Source organism: Mauremys mutica, chromosome 5 (assembly GCF_020497125.1).
Source record: "Mauremys mutica isolate MM-2020 ecotype Southern chromosome 5, ASM2049712v1, whole genome shotgun sequence".
In the NCBI taxonomy this organism is placed as follows: Eukaryota; Metazoa; Chordata; order Testudines; family Geoemydidae; genus Mauremys; species Mauremys mutica.
The window spans coordinates 143,461,634-143,479,505 of NC_059076.1; the positions used below are offsets into that span (position 1 = coordinate 143,461,634).

General features: G+C 54.6%; 2 protein-coding genes across 7 annotated transcripts in view; one reads left to right on the forward strand and one right to left on the reverse strand.

The window, feature by feature from the left end:
- Nucleotides 1-17,872, reverse strand: part of LOC123370842 (dedicator of cytokinesis protein 2-like) — a 336,056-nt gene that overhangs the window by 82,638 nt on the left and 235,546 nt on the right. The window lies entirely within an intron of this gene.
- Nucleotides 9,096-17,872, forward strand: part of LOC123370843 (protein INSYN2B-like) — a 36,347-nt gene continuing 27,570 nt past the window's right edge. For 2 of the 3 annotated variants that reach the window (XM_045017660.1, XM_045017662.1), the window contains exon 1: nucleotides 9,096-9,156. The gene's annotated coding sequence lies outside the window, so the exon portion shown is untranslated. Of the gene's footprint in view, nucleotides 9,240-17,872 lie in introns of all 3 variants that reach the window. The other variant, XM_045017661.1, reaches the window with a different exon arrangement.

Below are 17,872 nucleotides of genomic sequence, written 5' to 3' on the forward strand. Positions count from 1 at the left end.
TGCAGGTAACATCCCAGTAATTTTCATGGAGTTTAAATATCAAATACACTCTTCTACCTTCACCAATCACTTTGATCTCTACTAATACCCAGGTGAATGGGCCTGAATACACAATGTGTACCAGAGATTGGGACTATGTCTGTCTCAGATGACAGACTCCTCTTTGCCTTTGCAGTACCAACATCACTTGGTGCCTGCGTGGCACTCCCCTTGGGACCTGAGGGCTCCATACTCTTCTTGGGTGTCGGTGACAAAGTTTTTCTTGTAAAAGCAGCAGAGTTCTGTGGCACCTTATAGACTAACAGACGTTTTGGAGCATGAGCTTTCGTGGGTGAATACCCACTTCGTCGGATGCATGTGACCCACGAAAGCTCCTGCTCCAAAACGTCTGTTAGTCTATAAGGTGCCACAGGACTCTTTGCTGCTTTTACAGATCCAGACTAACACGGCTCCCCTCTGATACTAAAGATTTTCTTGGAGATTTACTCATCTCCTTGTGCTCAGAGGTGGGTAATGGAACTACCTTTGCTGAGGTCTTCAGTACCATAGATGTACTTGCTGCCACAGTACCACCTATTTCTCTAGTGGCATCCAGTGACCAAGATATCAATATGGACGAGGCCACAGGGCTTGCTCCATCAGCAGCAGCTTAAATTTGATCTCCCTGGGTTTTTTGGGGGGTGGGGTGGGGGAGGTCATCTACTCTTGAAGGAAGTGAGTATCTTGCACTTACTAGGGATATTGGTATCACCCAAACAGCACAGGCAGTGGGAATGCCCATCACCGACTGGAATAGCCACATGATAAGAGAGTCACCTTTAGCATTCCAGCGAGTGAAAGAAAGAACGAAAGAAAGAAAAGGGAACGGCTGATCCAACAACTACAAACACTCTCTGCTAACTAACTCCTGCATACTAGCAGAGAACAGGCACAGCTGTGGGTCCCACCGCAGGCTGAAGCTACTGAGAAGGAACTGAGGGCAATTCGCCCACGCAGCCCCATATAGCCTTAGTGCGGGTGTGGGGCACACATGCAGGCTGAACAAAGCGCTGCTGCCAAAAACCTCTGCTCAGAGGTGCAGGGCCCAGCGGGGAACCCGCAGGGAGGCTCTTGAAGAACTGCTGGTTTTTAATCCATTGAATGTGTGACATAATTAATGTTATATTGCTCTAGGTTTTTAATCAAAATGTCTTACGGTATCGAAGTCAAATGCCTTACAGACGTCTAAGTACATTACATCCCCACTATTACCTTTATCAGCCAAACTTGTAATCTCATAAAAAAAAATCAAGTTAGTTTGACAGGATCTACCTTCCAAAAGCCCGTGTTAATTACATTAGCCTCCTTTAGTTCTTTATTAATTGACTCCAGTAGCAGCCGTGCCACTATCTTGTCTGTGATCGGTGTCAAGCTGACAGGCTTATAATTTACCTGGGTCAGCCCAGTGACTCTTTTTAAAAATTGCACATTAGCTTTGTTCCAATCTTCTGGAATTTCCCCAGTGCTCCAAGACTTATTGAAAATCAACATTAACGGTCCAGTGAGCTCCACAACCAACTCTTTTAAATCTCTTGCATAACAGTTATCTGGACATGCTGATTTTAAAATGTCTAACTTTAGTAGCTTCAGTTTAACATCCGCTAGTGAGACTAATGGAATGGAAAGAGTGTTATCACCATATGATGAGACTGCATCATCTGTTCTTCCCCAAATATTGAACAGAAATATTTATTGAACACGTCTGTTTTTTCCACATTATTATTGACCCAATTCTACAATTCCCATCTAGTGGTCCATCTACAGACCAATAACATTCCTCCTCCCCCCCCCAATATATTTTTAAAAACTCCTTCTTATTATCCTTAGCTCTGCAGGCCATAGAGGTCACCTTGTGTCCTTTGCCTTCCCTTATCAATTTTGTACAATGCCTAACTTCTGGTTAATATTCATTACTATCAACTTCCCCTTTCTTTCTATCTATCTTTCTGTCTAAGCTGCCTTCTCTTCCCCTCTAACCCAGGTTGTTTTTTTTAAGCAGCACAGGTCTTCTTCCTCAATTGTGGGGCTGTGGGTTTTTGGGCATCTAGTAAGATGTTCTTAAACTATTCCCAATTATTATTCACATTTTTCTGATTAAATTCTTCCTCCCAGCTGATCTGGCTCATAATTGTTTTCAGCTTTGTGAAACTGGCCCTATTAAATTATCGAGTATATCTATTACTGGTCTGGACTTTATTCTGCTTGGACATTACAAATGTGATCAAGTCATGGGCACTTGTACCTAAGTTACCATTAAGTTTTGCAATCAGTTCTTCTTTATCTGCTAGGACAAGGTCTAATAAAAAATTCCCCCACATTGGCTGCAACACTTTTTCAGTTAGGAAATTGTCATCTACAATGTTTAAAAATGCCAAGGGTGTTTTTGTCCTGGCAGCATAAGACTTCCAGCACACGTCTCTCAAACTGAAGACCCCCAGGATCACAGTGGTTTTGTGCCTACACATTATAGACAGGTGTGTAAGGAGCTCCCAGGCAGAGGGGGCAGGGTGCTCTGCCTGCTCACCCCTGCAGCTTCCCTTGGCTGCAGTTTTTGGCCAACGGGAGCTGAGAGCCAGCGCTCGTGGCGGGGGCAGCTTGTGGCGCCCCCTGGCCTTCCCTCCCCCTAGGAGCTTCAGGGACATGCCAGCCACTTCCAGGGAGCCCTGCAGAGTCAGGTAGGGAGCCTGCCAGCCCCCCAACCCTCCTCCCCCCAGCATCAGAGAGGGTCCCGGGCCACATGCCACCGCCTGCCCCCCCAACACCAGCAGGGGTCCCAGGATACCCCCAGCCCCAGTTTTAGTTAGGGACACACAGTACAAGTCATGGACAGGTCACAGCTGTGAATTTTTGTTTACTGCCCGTGACCTGTCCATGACTTTCACTAAAAACACCTGTGACTAAACCGTAGCCTTATCCCTGAGTGGCTGGGACGTCATCCACGTCCCTGCCTGTGGCTGGCTGTGAACGCGCAGGGCCTGCCAGAGGTTTGTCGCGCGATGCAGCATCAGTGTGAGGGACAGCCCAGGCTGGTGGGTGTGGAGGGCTCAGCAGTTCTACAGCCCAGGTGTCACCCTGGGGACCCGTCACCGCGCCCCCCCGCTAGAGGCAGTGGGGAACAAGGCGACTCACAGTCCTCGGTACCCCAAGAACTGTCACAAGCCCCAGGCAGCAGCCCTGTGCTCCGAGGTGGAGCATTAGCGCTTGTGGGCACTGGATGGCTTGGAACGTGGCTAATGTGCTACAGAGCTTTCCGCTCGTAGGACTGCAGCTCGAACAGAGGACTTCACTCACCACTCGTCAGGCCAGCACCGCCACAGAGTGACATCTACAGAGCTTTTTAAAGCCACGGTTTACGGTTAGCTCAGCAAGTCATTGACATTAAAACCACACCCCCAGCTGAACTAGCCATGGCAGCTGGGCAGGGTGTGATCCTTGGAAACCCCAGCTGACTGCACCCAGAGGACGAGCCTCAGGGGACCCTAAGCAGCACCTGGGTTTCCTTGGGAGGTGCTCATGATGGAGTGCTTGAGAGAGTGACCTTCCCTGCTGCTGGCACAGAGCAGCCCATCCCGCTTTCATCCTCCCCTCTTCCCAATGGCAGAGTGGGGCAGGGAGCTGCCAGTCCCACGCCCTGCCCCGCACCATCTCTTGAGAAACCAGGACTAGACGTGACAGTGCCAGTGATGGGTACCCAGGGACGCTGGGCACAGAGCGAGCGCTGCCCAGTGTGCCTGCCCCACAGGCGTTAAGCACATCTCCCCCCAGGAACGGCTCAGCCCTCACTCACACCAGCCTAAGTTCTGAGGAACATCCCTCCCCCTGGTTGTGCACCAGGCCGCGGACCCAGTCTGCTCTCTCCCAGCCAGGAGAACGTGTGCCCGGGTTCTACACAGCTTGTCGGATGTGGGGGAATGAGAACGTATCCTGTGCTCCTGTTCAACCTGCCCCCACCGCTGAGCGACAGCCTGGCTCCAAGGCTTTGCAGTCTTGGCCAGGCAACCCCCCCCCCCCCGAGCCTGTGAAACGCTCTAACGCATCAGCAGTGATGCGGGTCCCATTTGGTTCATTTAACTGACACTTGACAATGTCTGGAACCTGCCACCCCTGCCCAGCAAGCACTCGGCAGCCCCGTCTCCGGGGCAGAGGCAGAGAAGCGTTCTCTGCAAGAGGCCTCTTCCACTAGGCAAAGCCACACACACAACAACCCAGTGCAGGCAACACAGCTCCACCGGGCAGGGGGAACGGAGCCTCGTGAGGGGTGGGGACAGAGTCACGGCAGTTTCTGACCCAGGGACGGGCTCACGCTGCGAAGGCTCAAAAGGAAGGTTCCCTGCCAATGGAAACCGACCCATCTGTCCTCAGACCCACTTTCATACCAACCACTATGTGCATGAACGTGAACCCCCTTTGCCTTCTGCTCTTCTTGGCTGCTGGCGCCCACCGCACCCAAGCGTGAGAGCTTCCCATGGCGCTGCAGGGCTCGAAGCCCCTTCCCACCCCCTGTACCCCACACTTCATCCAGCTCGATGGGGAAACACCATGGGAACGAGGCCTCGCCAGTCACCAGGAGACACTGGCCGGCGGGTGTGGAGACACTAGCTCCAATCTAGGCCCAGGCTGGCAGGGGGCCTTGCGGAGGGAATATTCCATCGCTAGGTCTAATCCAGGGGTTCTCAAACTTCACTGCCCCACGACCCCCTTCTGACAACAATTACTGCACGACCCTGGGAGGGGGGACCAAGCCTGAGCCCGCCTGAGCCCCACCACCCAGGGTGGGGAGTCCACAGCCGAAGCCCGAGGGCTTTAGCCCCAGGCGGGGGGCCTGTAACCTGAGCCCTGCCACCCAGGGCTGAAGCCCTCGGGCTTCGGCTTTGCCCCGGACCCCAGCAAGTCTAACACCAGCCGTGGTGACCCCATTAAGACAGGGTCCCACCACGGTTTGAAAACCACTTGAAATCTGACCCCAGGTCAGCAGTGACGGACTGGTGCTGCCATCTGGTGGCTACGTGTGATTTTGGTGAAGGGAAGTGTGCGCAGGATGACCCAGAAGGCAGGTGGCACATCCCAAACGGCATTCAGTGGCCCCTCATTAGCAGTCTCGGCGGAGAGAGCAGGGAGTGACTGAGCGCTGGAGATGAAGCTCCAGAAGAGAGTCCCACCAGGGCACAGCTGAGGCTGGGGAGCAGCATACTGGGGGCTCCTTGCCCTGCCAGTGAAAAGCAGGGTCTGTTCCACACTGCACCTTTCCCCAGTGCTCAGGACTAACACGTAGCAGGTGCAGTGAATCCAAGGACACGGGGAGGCTTGGAAAACATTCCAAGGACCCAGAAACTGATCCAGCTAAACAGTAAATGAATAAAAATCAATCCCATTAGCATAAAAGTGAAAGAGTGAACATGGCAAGCCAGGAACTGTGTCCCCGACTGGCCCACAGCTATGTCAGCAGCGCCTGCACAAAGACACCGCAGGGCCTTGCTGGGGCAAACTGCAGAGAGAGTCCTGCATTGGCACAGGGGTCATTAGCTGCCCCTAGTGATCCATATTCCTTCAGTCCCAGCAGGCATGACTTGCCTGCAAAGTCTGTAATGAACGTCTCCTGGCTCCAGGCCAGTCCATGCCCATGACTTTGCTCGGGAGTGCAGGCGACACACAGCGTGCGTGGCAAGGGCCCTTTCTGAGGCAGTGAGCATGTGACATAGGGCGGACTGGAATCTCGCATTCTCGCCTATCCTACCTGCCCGCAAGCCCCGCTCAGGAGATGCCTGACGGCAGCTCCTGGACAGAGACCGCCTTGGCCTGTGGCTCCGAATGGAACCGCCCCAGCACAAGGACCCGGGGCTCTTCGAGAAGGGAATGCCAAGTGCCATGGCGTTAGCAGGCAGGGCAGCCTACTCCTTTCCCCCATGAGTCCAGTGCATGCAGCTTGTCCCCTCTGGGAGGAGCAGCCAGCAGAGCTGGGTGAGACTGGAGGTTACATAGAAAGTTGGGGCTTGGCAGCAACCTGACAGGACGGACACTGCTAAAGCAAGCTGATCTCTTCGGGATTTGATGAGATTAGTTCAGTCATATGAGAACAGCTCTTCTAGCAGCTGCTGGAATTAGATTCAGGTGAACTCACTGTGCTGCCTGTTACACCTTGTACCAATGAACCTGTATTTCCATTTAAATGACATTACTGGGAAGGGAAGCAGCCAGACCCTGCCATACATATGGATATGGTTCAGCTAGGGAACGGGGGAGCTGTGCACACACTGGCTACCAATCTCCCAGCAAAGCGCCAGTCTGCCCAGCAGCACAACCCACTCACACAGCCTCCGGGGGATTCAGATAAAGACTTTTCCCTAGCAGGACTGCAGCATGCAGATGAGCTGCCCCGTTGTGACATGCCTGGCTGAGTTACCTGCAATGTCCCAACCCCACCACCCAGCAGTGAGCGGTTTGTAGCTGCTTGGAATCAAACTGCACAGGAAGAAGTAGTAAACGACAGAAGCTGGAAGGTATTTAACGAGCGCTGCAGAATTCACTACAAGCCTCCAAAGAGCCAGTGATACAAGGGTGCTTCATCTGAAGTTGTTCTACAATCATGAGAGCAAAGCTGAAGAGACATGGAGCAAGCTGTGAGGGACCTTTTCAGAACAGGAGAACCCAGTCTCATTTTGTTTTCAGACTCATCTAATTAAAATCTCACATTCAGCTGATTCTCCTAATTAAGAGAAACCAACTCCTATTTTGTACAAAATGTGAAAAAACTAATACATTTTATAACTATTAAAAAAATTTCAGATGGAAAAAAAAAAACCAAAAAAAAAAACCAAGTGCAGCGATTGTGGACGTCTCCAGCCAATGGATCTTACAGGAAAAAAACGTGCAGGGGGCTCAGGGCTGCTGGTGGTGGGAAGATGGGGTTCAGGGGCAGAGAGCAGGGGACAGCAGACACTGGGCACTTGCCGCAGTTCCCACCTTTGCACTTTCTGCCCCGCTGCCCCTTAAACTCCGCAAGGCCACCTCAACGGCTCCCTCCAGCTCCCTCTGCCGCCAGGCCTACAATAACCCCCCAGCCGCCCCGAGACCATTCCCGTCTCCCTGCCCCTTGTGCTCCGCCACCTGTCTGCTGTACCCCTGCTCCCTCAGCTCCCACGCGGCCTGGGAGCTCCTGGGGCAGGGACTGTCCCCGCTAGATGCTTGCACGACACCTAGCACGATGGAGCCCTGGCCTCTTGGCACTATTGTAAAACCAATAACCACAGCAATCAGGTACGTGAAAAGATGGGGCTGAGGGGGTGGGGGGGGGGGAGAGCGCAGAGCATGGGGAAGCTGTGGCTTACGACCCACTTTTGCCATAATACCTACTAGAAACCAACCAGTGAGTGGCCGCTGGGCTGGTAGGAGAGTAGAGCTGAAGTTAAAAACATACCAACAAACAACAAAGCAAAGGTCTCCGTGTGTGCTTAACGATTGGGGGGGGGAGAGGGTCGTCCTCTTGGACACCCTTCTGATGGCACCGGTCATCTTGTCCTTGGGCTCTTCCAGGGGAGAAGCACTGTGCTCTGTGTCTGTGCTGCCCCAGCACCAGGAACCCGATCCTGCCCGGGCGGCACTGCCAGCAGACAGGTCATAATCCTAAGGGGCTGGGGAAGGGGCTGAATGAGGCAGCTGGGAGTCAGGGCAGAGGTGGGAGGGGGTGTTTCAGGCCTTGTGAAGGACTCATCATAGCTGAGGCTGTAAACCACACCCAGAGTAGCTGTGAGCAGGGCACTGCATGCCGCTGCCCCAGGCTCAGGACATGCTGCTCTGCAGTGCCAAGCTCTGGATCAGACTCCCACAGCCACGGGAAGGGGCTCCCCCCGCAGGCACTGGCTGGGCGGCAGACACCAGCCCAGCTGGACCCAGGCCTGGATGTGCCAAGTCTCCTTGGCAGGGTTATTCCGTCCAGACTTGGAGGCAGGAGGCGCCTTCACCACACACAAGAACCACCCAGCTCTGCCGCCAGCAGCAGCATTAACACCCAGCTGGAGTGGGGCTCTTCTCCAAGGCCAGGCCAGACCCGTACACCCCCACCCAGCACAGGCCCTATCCTGCTGCACGTGTAACGCTGACAGACCCGTTTGCTGGGGGGTGGGACTGAACCTGGGACCTCGGGAGCTTAGTGCACGAGCTAAAAGCCAGCCGGCGGTAGGGCAGACTCATCATCTCTCTCTCAGTGGTCTCGTCTGGATGCCACTAGAATGGCCCGAACCCCGCCCGCAGGAGGGGTGTGGGTCACACACGCAGCCAGCCTACCCCATAGACCCCACCGCTCAGCCCCTCAGAGCTCTGCAGGCCAGGCACAGGGCCAGCTCCCTCTGCCCTGACTGTGTCTGGCTAAAGCACCTCCCAGACAGGCCTCCAGGCCTGGTATCAAGACACCAAGAAGAGGGAGAATCTGCCCTTGGCTTGGGAGCTGGCTCCACTTCCAGCAGTTACTCACCGGGGTGGGGACAGTTTGCTTGGCCTCTCCAGTGTGCCTGGTTCAGCTTCCTGGCAGGGTCTGGGTTCACCTCCTCCCCTACAGGGCCCGGGAGCTTCTCCCCGCCAAGGTGCTCATGCCCCATGGTCAAGCCACCCTCCCCCCGTCCCCTCTGTGCTGCGCTCACCGGAGCCAGCTCCCGAGACTCCTGGTGCCGGGGATTTTCTCCGGCCTCCCAGGCACTTCCCTGCATCGCTCCAGCTTTTCAATCCCTTTCAAAGTGCTGCCCCGAGAGCGGGGCGCCTGCTTCAGCCCCGGCCGCACCAATGCACCGCACAGGAGCCCGCCCCACTGCCCGGCGCCGCCCGGCCGCCCCCGCCCCCGCCCCCGGGCTCGTCCTCAACTCCCCCCTCGGCCACCCGCAACTCCCCCGCGGCCGCCCCCACCCTCCCCTACACAACCCCAGCCCCAGCCCCCCGCCCCTGCCTGCCCCAGCCCCCCCGGGCACCCGGCCCCGCCGCCCGGCTGATGACACATCACTTGGCACCGACCTGCCTCCCGGCTCCGCCTCCTCCCGTTTCTCCTCCCCGGCCCGGCAGCCAGCGCAGCCCGGCACGCGGCCCTGGAGCTGCCGCTGCCCGGCCCGGCGCCAGGAGCTGCCGCGGGGCCAGGTGAGGGGCCGGGACCGGCCGCGCTGCGAGCGGGGAGCCGGGGCTGCGGGGCGCCGGGAGAGCGCAGGGCCGCCGGGCTGCAGGTTGGGGAGCCCGGGGGGAGCGCAGGGCACGAGGGGAGCCCGGGGGGAGCCCGGGGGGAGGGCAGGGCACGGGGGGACCCCGGGGGGAGCGCAGGGGGAGGGCAGGGCACGGGGGAACCCCGGGGGGAGCGCAGGGCACGGGGGGCTCCCGGGGGGAGCGCAGGGCACGGGGGGAGCCCGGGGGGGAGCGCAGGGCACGAGGGGAGCCCGGGGGGAGCGCAGGGCATGGGGGGAGGGCAGGGCACGGGGGGAGCCCGGGGGGAGGGCAGGGCACGGGGGGAGCCCGGGGGGAGGGCAGGACACGAGGAGAGCCCGGGGGGAGGGCAGGGCACGGGGGGAGCCCGGGGGGAGCGCAGGGCACGGGGGGAGCCCGGGGGGAGGGCAGGGCACGGGGAACATACAGGGTCGGGGGACTGTGTAGGACCACAGGGACACAGGACCCCCGGCATGGGGAGTGTGGGGGGAGTCGGGTGGCCAGATGTCCCGATTTTAGGGTCTTTTTCTGATATAGGCTACTATTACCCCCCCATCCCCGTCCCGATTTTTCACATTTGCTGTCTGGTCACCCTAGGGGGGAGTCACAGGGCATTAGGAGTCGGGGGCCATGGGGAACCTGGGGGGACCCTACAGACAGGGGCTGTGCGGCAGGCAGGGGCGGCTCTAGCCATTTTGCCGCCCCAAGCAGGGCGGCACGCCGCAGGGGGTGCTCTGCTGGTCGCTGGTCCCGCGGCTCCGGTGGACCTCCCGCAGACGTGCCAAGAGATGCTCCACCGGAGCCACGGGACCAACGGATTCTCCACAGGCACGTCTGCGGGAGGTCCACCGGAGCCGCCTGCCGCCCTCCCGGCGACCGGCAGAGCGGCCCCCGCGGCATGCTGCCCCAAGCGCGCGCTTAGCGTGCTGGGGCCTGGAGCCGCCCCTGGGGGCAGGGGGAGCCTGGGGACCTGGTCTGCAGGGGGAGCTAAAGGGTATTGAGAGCCTGGGGCTGGTGTTGAGGCGTCCTAGGCACAGCAGGTCCGTAGGACCCAATTTCTGAGCCAGGAGTCCCTTGAATCAAGATTGGTGGAGCCTGGGTGCCTGGTTTTGCTCCAGCTCATGCCAGGCTTATGGGGCTGGGTAGGTAGGTGTGCAGTGGTGGGGAAACCACTGGTGGCCAGGGTGGTCACGCGGGGCTGGGTGAGGAGTTTGCTGAGCTCTGACCTACATCCCCTGTTTTCAAAGGGTACGTGAGGAGCCCAGCCTTGTGAGGTCTGGGACCCTCGAGCTGTAGGACCCCATCCGCTCCCAGGCACTGGGGCAGGGTTGGCTCCTTTCCATTTGCTGCTAGTGTTGGGCTGATGGGTCTCCAGCACTTCTCTGGGGGAGTCTCTCTCCCCCCCTTCACTCTGGTTGAGGGAGCAGCAGAGTAAACAGGTTTCAAAAGGGGAACACGCTGGGAGCTTCTCTAGCCCTTGCTGACCTGACACCCCTCTGCATGTCCCCGTCTCCCCCCCCCCGCCCGTCGCCCCTCCCTTGGAGTGGGCTGGAAGGAGCCATGTGCTGGTGGGAAGGGGCAGAGGAGAGAGAGAGGCTGCCGCACACGGAATGAACCTGGCCACGGCAGCTCTGCTGCCTTGGCTTTTCCCTGTTCAGTCAGGCCTCTGGGGAATAGCAGTGGCTCAGGACCCACCTTCTGGGGGTGCTGCAGACCCCCGGCTTTGTCCGGTCATCGTGTCAGGGAGGTAGCCAGGAAACACCTGGTTCTGGGGAGAGACTCCCATGCCTGCCCTTTCCTTCCTTGGAGTGAGGGCATGGTGTCTGCAGCCCAGTCTAGAGAGGAGACATAGTCCCTGGCCGGAGACTCCAGGGAGAAATCGATCTGCCCCAGCTTCTCGGACTAGCCCTGTCCACACCCCACGCCCTCTGCCCAGGCTGCCCTTTCTCACGGCCTCAGCCTGTCTCCGCTCAGTAACTAATGTGTGGGAGAGCCAGGGAGAGTGTGCAGTCCAAAGAGCAGCCGCCTCCCTCTCTGCCGTCCCTCATGAGGAGACATGTCCATCAGCTGAGACCCACGTGTGCTTCTGTCCCACCCTGGTCCCGGGCCTGTCACTTTCTGAGCTGTGCGTTCCTGACCCGTGAGTCCGAGGTTAGACACCATTTCGGCTGGCGGGTGTTTCTGGTAGCGCATTTTGCTGTGTTCTGGTTGGGGCCTTTGTGCCTGAGAACCAGGAGCAGAGCAAGGCCACAGCAGCGACTGAGGTGCTTGGTTACCAGAGACCTCTCTACTGTCCCTCCCCCACTACCAACCTCGACAAAGCGCGCCAGAGGCGGGGAATCCCCAGGAGAGGCGTAGGGCTGGGGACGCTGTGATGCTAAGAGCAGGGACTGTCAAGACCCTGAGGAAAGAGAGGACGAAATGGTGCCATTTTCTTCCTTTCATGGGTCAGGTGGGGATAAGTGACTGAGGCTATGTGTAACCAGCAAAGCTGGGCATGGGCTGGCCTGAATGCCGCCAGCGTGGGTAACAATCGTGCAGACAGTGCAGCGTGGGAGTGTGCACCCTCGGGGCCGTGCCAGGCTTTCCTGCTTGCGCCGAAGCACACACTGCATTGTCTTCACCACTGCTGCTCCCAGCACTAGCCAGGTCATCCAGCCTGAGCCCAGCTTGTTCTGCGCAGAGAGACTCCAACCAATCTAAAGAAGCCAGGCAGCAGGAACTGGGCGAGTGCCACCAGCCAGGGAACACAAAACCCTGGGGGCAAAGTGGGAACTGTCTCTTGGGGCTGCACACATGCTCTCCTGGGACCAAATGCTCCAACCCAAACTGCAGCCCCCCTTGGTATGCGGGAGTGAGTCTCCTTGGAGAGGCACAGTTCCCCCAAGTAACCTCTCTGGCTTCAAGGACTGCTAGCAGAGATCCCCACTCCACAGCACTACCCCGAGGGGTGGGTCTCAGGGGAACTGTGATGCTGGTCCCCTGAATTGCATTCTTTAGCTCAGGAAGTGAATCCTAGGCAGCCACCAGACAGAACTGAGAGACTGCCCTTTCTGAGGCATGCCTTAGATCTGGTGGGAGGTGTTCTAAATCTGTCACGTACACCTCCAAGGTTATAACAAGTCTGAATGCAGAGCCTCATTGAGTCAGATGTCTCTGAGCAGAGGGCATCTTCCTCATGGATTATTATAATTATTTAGGATTTACACTATGGTAATACTCAGAGGCCACAAATAATCTAGGACAGTGTTTCTGAACCTTTTTTATACCAGGCACTGGCTTGCGCTCTTCCTAAACTGTGTCAGGGAGATCTCAGGGACCAGCACCCATCCACAGACTGGTCATTGAGAAACACTGATCTAGGGGATTTACTCCTGTCTAGAAAATAATGGAGGGTCCTGGCTTCCCTGCTAATGAATATGCTTTAGGGGAGCACACAGGTAAGATGAGGGATTGATTATGAGATGGGATTCACTTCAGGGTCAGCAATTGTGGACATGGGCTTATCCTTATGGAGGAGGCTCAGCCGCTCTGGCCTGGGCTCACAGACAGCCCTGGCTGAGGTGATTGCTATGAGCACTGTACTCTTCAGGGACAGACGATGTCCCAGAAAGATGGTGGTGAGAAAGTGTGGGTCACTTGTCTAGGAAGCACGTCACTCCAGGATCTGGGAGTAGGAACGTGGTAAGTGGATGTGGCTGCCAGATTCATTTTGACTGTGTTTAAGGTCACCTCAGATTTCTTCAGTGATGGCAAATAGTCTAGGCCAGCAGGTACATGTGCTGGAGTTGCCTGTCTGCGAAGGGCCCAGGGACAGAACTTTTTCCATCTGCTGCAGCAGTTTGCCTTGTGGACAGACCGTGGCTCTCTGATAAGGTTGGCTGCACATTGAGGCGCACGCCTAGTCCCATTCTGTCGGGGTTTTGCCACCAAGCAGGCTCCTAGTTGTAGAGATTTTGGCTTTGGGTGGGCAGTGTGACCCTGTTTCTGGGAGAGGTGATCCAGGCAAGCAGGGCTGTGGAGGGGTTGTGCTGTCTGGGAGATGGGAATACCAGTACTGATGTAAGCCATAAAATGGGTTCAACAGCCCTCAGGCCACAGCTTGTTTCATTTTCCTGATTATTGCTCTGGAAATTGGATGGGCGGGACCCTGTAGAACGGCGATGCTCCGGGCCAGGCTGAAGCGCTGGGTCACTCCCCAGAGTCTGTTCTCTCTCTGGAATAGAACTGTTGCCACTGGTGATCTGTCTTGTGTAGATAGTGGCAGCGGGGGAGCCGTGTTAGTCTGGAGCTGTATTGCTTTGTGCAGAAAGGTCTGTCTGAGGTTGTTCCCCAAGGCGTTGGGGAAGCACTTCTGCTGCCACTTCTGTCTGGGAGACAGCCAGCCACCATCATTAGATCACATTCCCCAAACTGGACTGGTTCTTGACATCTAGAAGACATCAAAGACTGAACAGAGCTCCCCCTCGACAGTGGCTGTGGTCTGTGTATGAGAGATGCTGAACTACTTCTGCACTGATGTGAGGAAGAAAAGCCTTAGCACACAAACTGCTTCTAATTCCAACCCACTCGTGTGTCACCCCTCCTTTGCCACAGACTTCCGGTGTGGCCTTGGGTAAATCGTTTAGCTTCTCTGTACCTCAGTTCCCCATCTGTAAAATGGGGATGCTAGTACTTCCCGACCTCACAAGGGTGTTGGGTGGATAAATAGGATTATGGAGCTCTCCCATTCTGCAGTAATGGGGGCTATGTAAATACCCAAGACAGACAGACAGTTGGGTCTCTGTAGGCTTCCACAGGCCTTATATTGTTGGGTGATCAGAGTAAGGTTCCTAGCCTGATCCTACCACTACAGACAGAGGTGGAAGACAGAAGGGCAATGTAACCATGACAGGTGATCACTGGCCTGCAGAATTAACTAACTGGAGAGATCTCAAGTTGCGTCTGGATAATAGATGATAAGGGTACAGTATCATGAACCCCATAAGAGGTGTAGAGTGTGTGTGTTTTTTATCTAAGACCTGAAGAGGTGAATTCATAGATTCATTTAATCCATGACCAGAAGGGAACACGGAAATCATCTATTCTGACCTGAATAACACAGGCCGTGGAGTTTTCCCAGAATAATTCCCAGAGCAGATCTTTTAAAAAACATCCAATCTTGATTTTCAAATTGCCTGTGATCGAGAATCCATCATGACCCTCGGTAAGTTGTTCCAGGGGGTAATTACCCTTCCTGTTAAAAATCTACACTTTATTTGCAGTCTGAATTTGTCTAGCTTCAACTTCCAGCCACTGGATGGATCATCTTGCACCTTTCTTTGGTAGACTGAAGAAATACTTGTTCCCCATGTAGGTACTTATAGACTGTGATCAAGTCACCCCTGAACCTTGGTCTGCATCCTTTGTTCCTAGATGTAGATGTTTACATTGAGATGTACTAAAACGCTGCCAGAATCGTTTGCATCAGTCCTGTGGGAGACGTGCTGAACTTACTATTGAATTGGTGGGGGTCTCCTGTGAAAGCTGTTGGCTCCACTGATGTGAATGGAGACTCTTCTGGTCCCAGTGAGTGGAGAGCTGTCTGTGCAGAACTCCTCGGATACATGTGGATCCCTTGGCTGCTTATACGAGCTGCTGCTATGGTTAGACACTTGATGACTCAGAAAGGCCAAAAGGGAGGCTCTTGTACTGGTGAAGATCTTCTGCTGTGCAGAATCCAGGGTCCTTGCTGTGAGCTGGCCTAGTAATGATGTGCAAGCACGTGTCCTTTCAGCGCAGTCTTCTCAGAGCCAGGATGGGATGAAGCTTCCCCATTGACTACTTCTGTTGTGGGCTTGGCTTCTATGTCATAAGCACCTGTGAGCAAGTGCTTCATCGGACCATTGGCCCTCCATCACTTTCATTCTTTTCAGAATTCAGGAAAGATTTTTGTCCCAGGAGAAGCCGTATGCCGCTAGCAGAGCCTGACGGTTAGCTATTCTCAGCTGCAGACGGGTACAGCTTCCTCCCCAGTAAATCTAGTCTGGCTTCATAGATTTCCAGGTTTGCTCTAGTTCTCACTTCTCCTGAGCTGCAGACATGGCAAGGGAATTAGGAAGCGGATGCGTGAAGAAAAACCCCAAAGTCTGTTTGATGGACCGCTGGAATTTGTCTGCCTTTTCAGAGGTACAGGGCCCAGTGTTGGACTGGGGAGTCCTTCGGTGGTTCCTTAAGTTATTCATGGATAATGACCTCCATTCAGGGTCTGTGCTGAGGCTCAAACATGTCAGATAATCACTAGTGCAGTTCTCGTACTGGGTCCCCAGAAGGCCTTGAAAATTCTTGGATTCTGGGGGTGACAAGGAAGAGGGGGTCCACACTGCTTCCTCAGGTGGTGATGAGGAAGGGCAGGAAGTTGGCCCTTTCTTTGTCATCAGACACCTTACTCACAGTAATTTGGGAGGCTACAGATGTCACTAGATGCTATTTGTGGAGGTGGGGGGTCTGTCTCTTAGGAGGATGATCCCCAGAGCCCCTAACAAGAGAGGTTGCAGATGTGGAAACAATGTTGGCTGGTTTTTCTGCTGGATTGACCAGAACCAATAGATCAGCCCCACAGGAATAAGGTGGCATGTTACAGATGTCCATGGAGGAGCTGTCCATGCACCAGACAAGGTAGCCATTGATCTCAAGGAATCAGACACTGGATATAACCCAAGTTGGATGGCAGCTGCAGGGATCCTGAGGGCTACAGGACTGATCAACAGACTTGATGGCAGAGTTTGATTCAGGGGCTTTCAGGTCCCAGGCCTTGGTTCTGAAGCTAAAACCTTCTAAGACATCTTTTTTGGGGGTGGGGGGTGGGAGGGAGACGAGAAGGGGGTATATGGCTAAGGGGGGATGTTAGGAGACGGCTCACTGCTGAAGCAGAGCCTGAACGTTTCTCTGACATCTCAAGAGCACCAATGCTGCACAAACAAAGAGCCATGCATCTAAGTGTCCATGACACCAGCCTCTCTGGTTCATCGGCTCACAGATAACACAGCCACTGTGTTAATCTCTAGTCTGACCTCCTGAATAACACAGGCCATAAGACTTTCCTGAATTAATTTCTGATTGAACTAGGGCAGATCTTTTATAAAAACACATGAGATCTTGATTTTAAAATAACCAGTGACGGAGAATCCACCAAGACCTTTGGTAAATCGTTCCAGTGATTAATTACCCCCACTGTTAAAAATTAGCACTTTATTTCCAGTCTGAATTCATTTAGCTTCAATCTCCAGCCATTGGATTGTGTTAGACCTTTTCTCTGCTAGACTGAAGAGCCCTCTACTGTCAAATTTCTGTTCCCATGTAGGCACCTGTAGTCTGTGATCAAATCATCCCATAACCTTCTCCTTGGTATTCCTCAGAGCTTGACTTAAGGAGATCAGTCACTATAAGGCACGCTTTCCAGTTCTTTAAATGTTCTGCCCCTTCTCCAATTTATCAACACCCTTCTTGACCCGCAGACACCAGAACTGTACACGTTATCACAGCAGTGGTTGCAACAGTGCCAAATACAGGGGGAATATAATATCCCTATTCCTACTTGAGAGTCCCCTGTTCATGCATCCAAGGCTCACACTAGCTCTTTTGGCCACAGCATCACACTGGGACCTCATGTTCAGTTGATTATCCACCTGAAGTCCCCAAGTTATTTTCAGAGTCACGGCTTCCCAGCATAGAATCCCCCATCATGTCAGTACGGCTTGCACCCTTTGTTCCTAGATGTATGACTTCACATTTGGCCATATTTAAAACACATTGTTTAGTTGTGCCCATCTTAGATTGCTATAGTGACCTGTCCTCTTCACTGCTCGTTTCACTCCTCCCCCCAATCTTTGTGTCATCTGCAAACTTCATCAGCGGTGAGTTTTTCTTCTAGGTTATTGATTAAAATATTAAATAGCAGAGGGCCAAGAACTGATCCTTGTGGGACTGCACTAGAAACACACCTGCTCAGTGATGATTCTCTATTTACAATTACATTTTGAGACCTGTTAGTTAACCAGTTTTTAATGAATTTAATGTGTGCCATGTTGATTTTGTGTCATTCTGGTTTCTTAATCAAAATGTCATGTTGTACCAAGTCTAAGTGTAGTACCTCAACACTATTACCTTAATCAACCAAACTTGTAATCTCATCAGAACAAGATCCCACGTCAGTCAGGATCTGTCTTCCATACACCTGTGCTTATTGTCTATTACTTTCCTTTCTTTCCCATCTGAGTCCTCTATCTGCTATTCCATTATTGTGCCCTGGATCAGTGTGGGGCTGACAGACCTATAATCACCTCGCTTTCTCCAGTGCTCTGACGCCTAGAGTGCGGGTGGGCTTCAGCGCGTGAGCTGCAACTGCCGTGCTGTGTGTACGCCGCTATTTCTAGAGAGCGAGCCTGAGCCCCACCTGCCCATGCCTATGGACCCGGGCTGGGGGTCACTCCCACTCGCTCCAGAATGCTGTGTCGACGTACCTCCTCGGGGCAGTATGCACAGCTTCAGTGCTCACTGCTCTTGAGGAAGCGATGACTATAGTACAGAGGGCTCCCTGTGCCCTCTGTGCAGACAGAACTCAAAGGAGAAGCATCAGCTACGCCATTGTACAGACAAGGGCAGGTCCTGTGAAAACTTC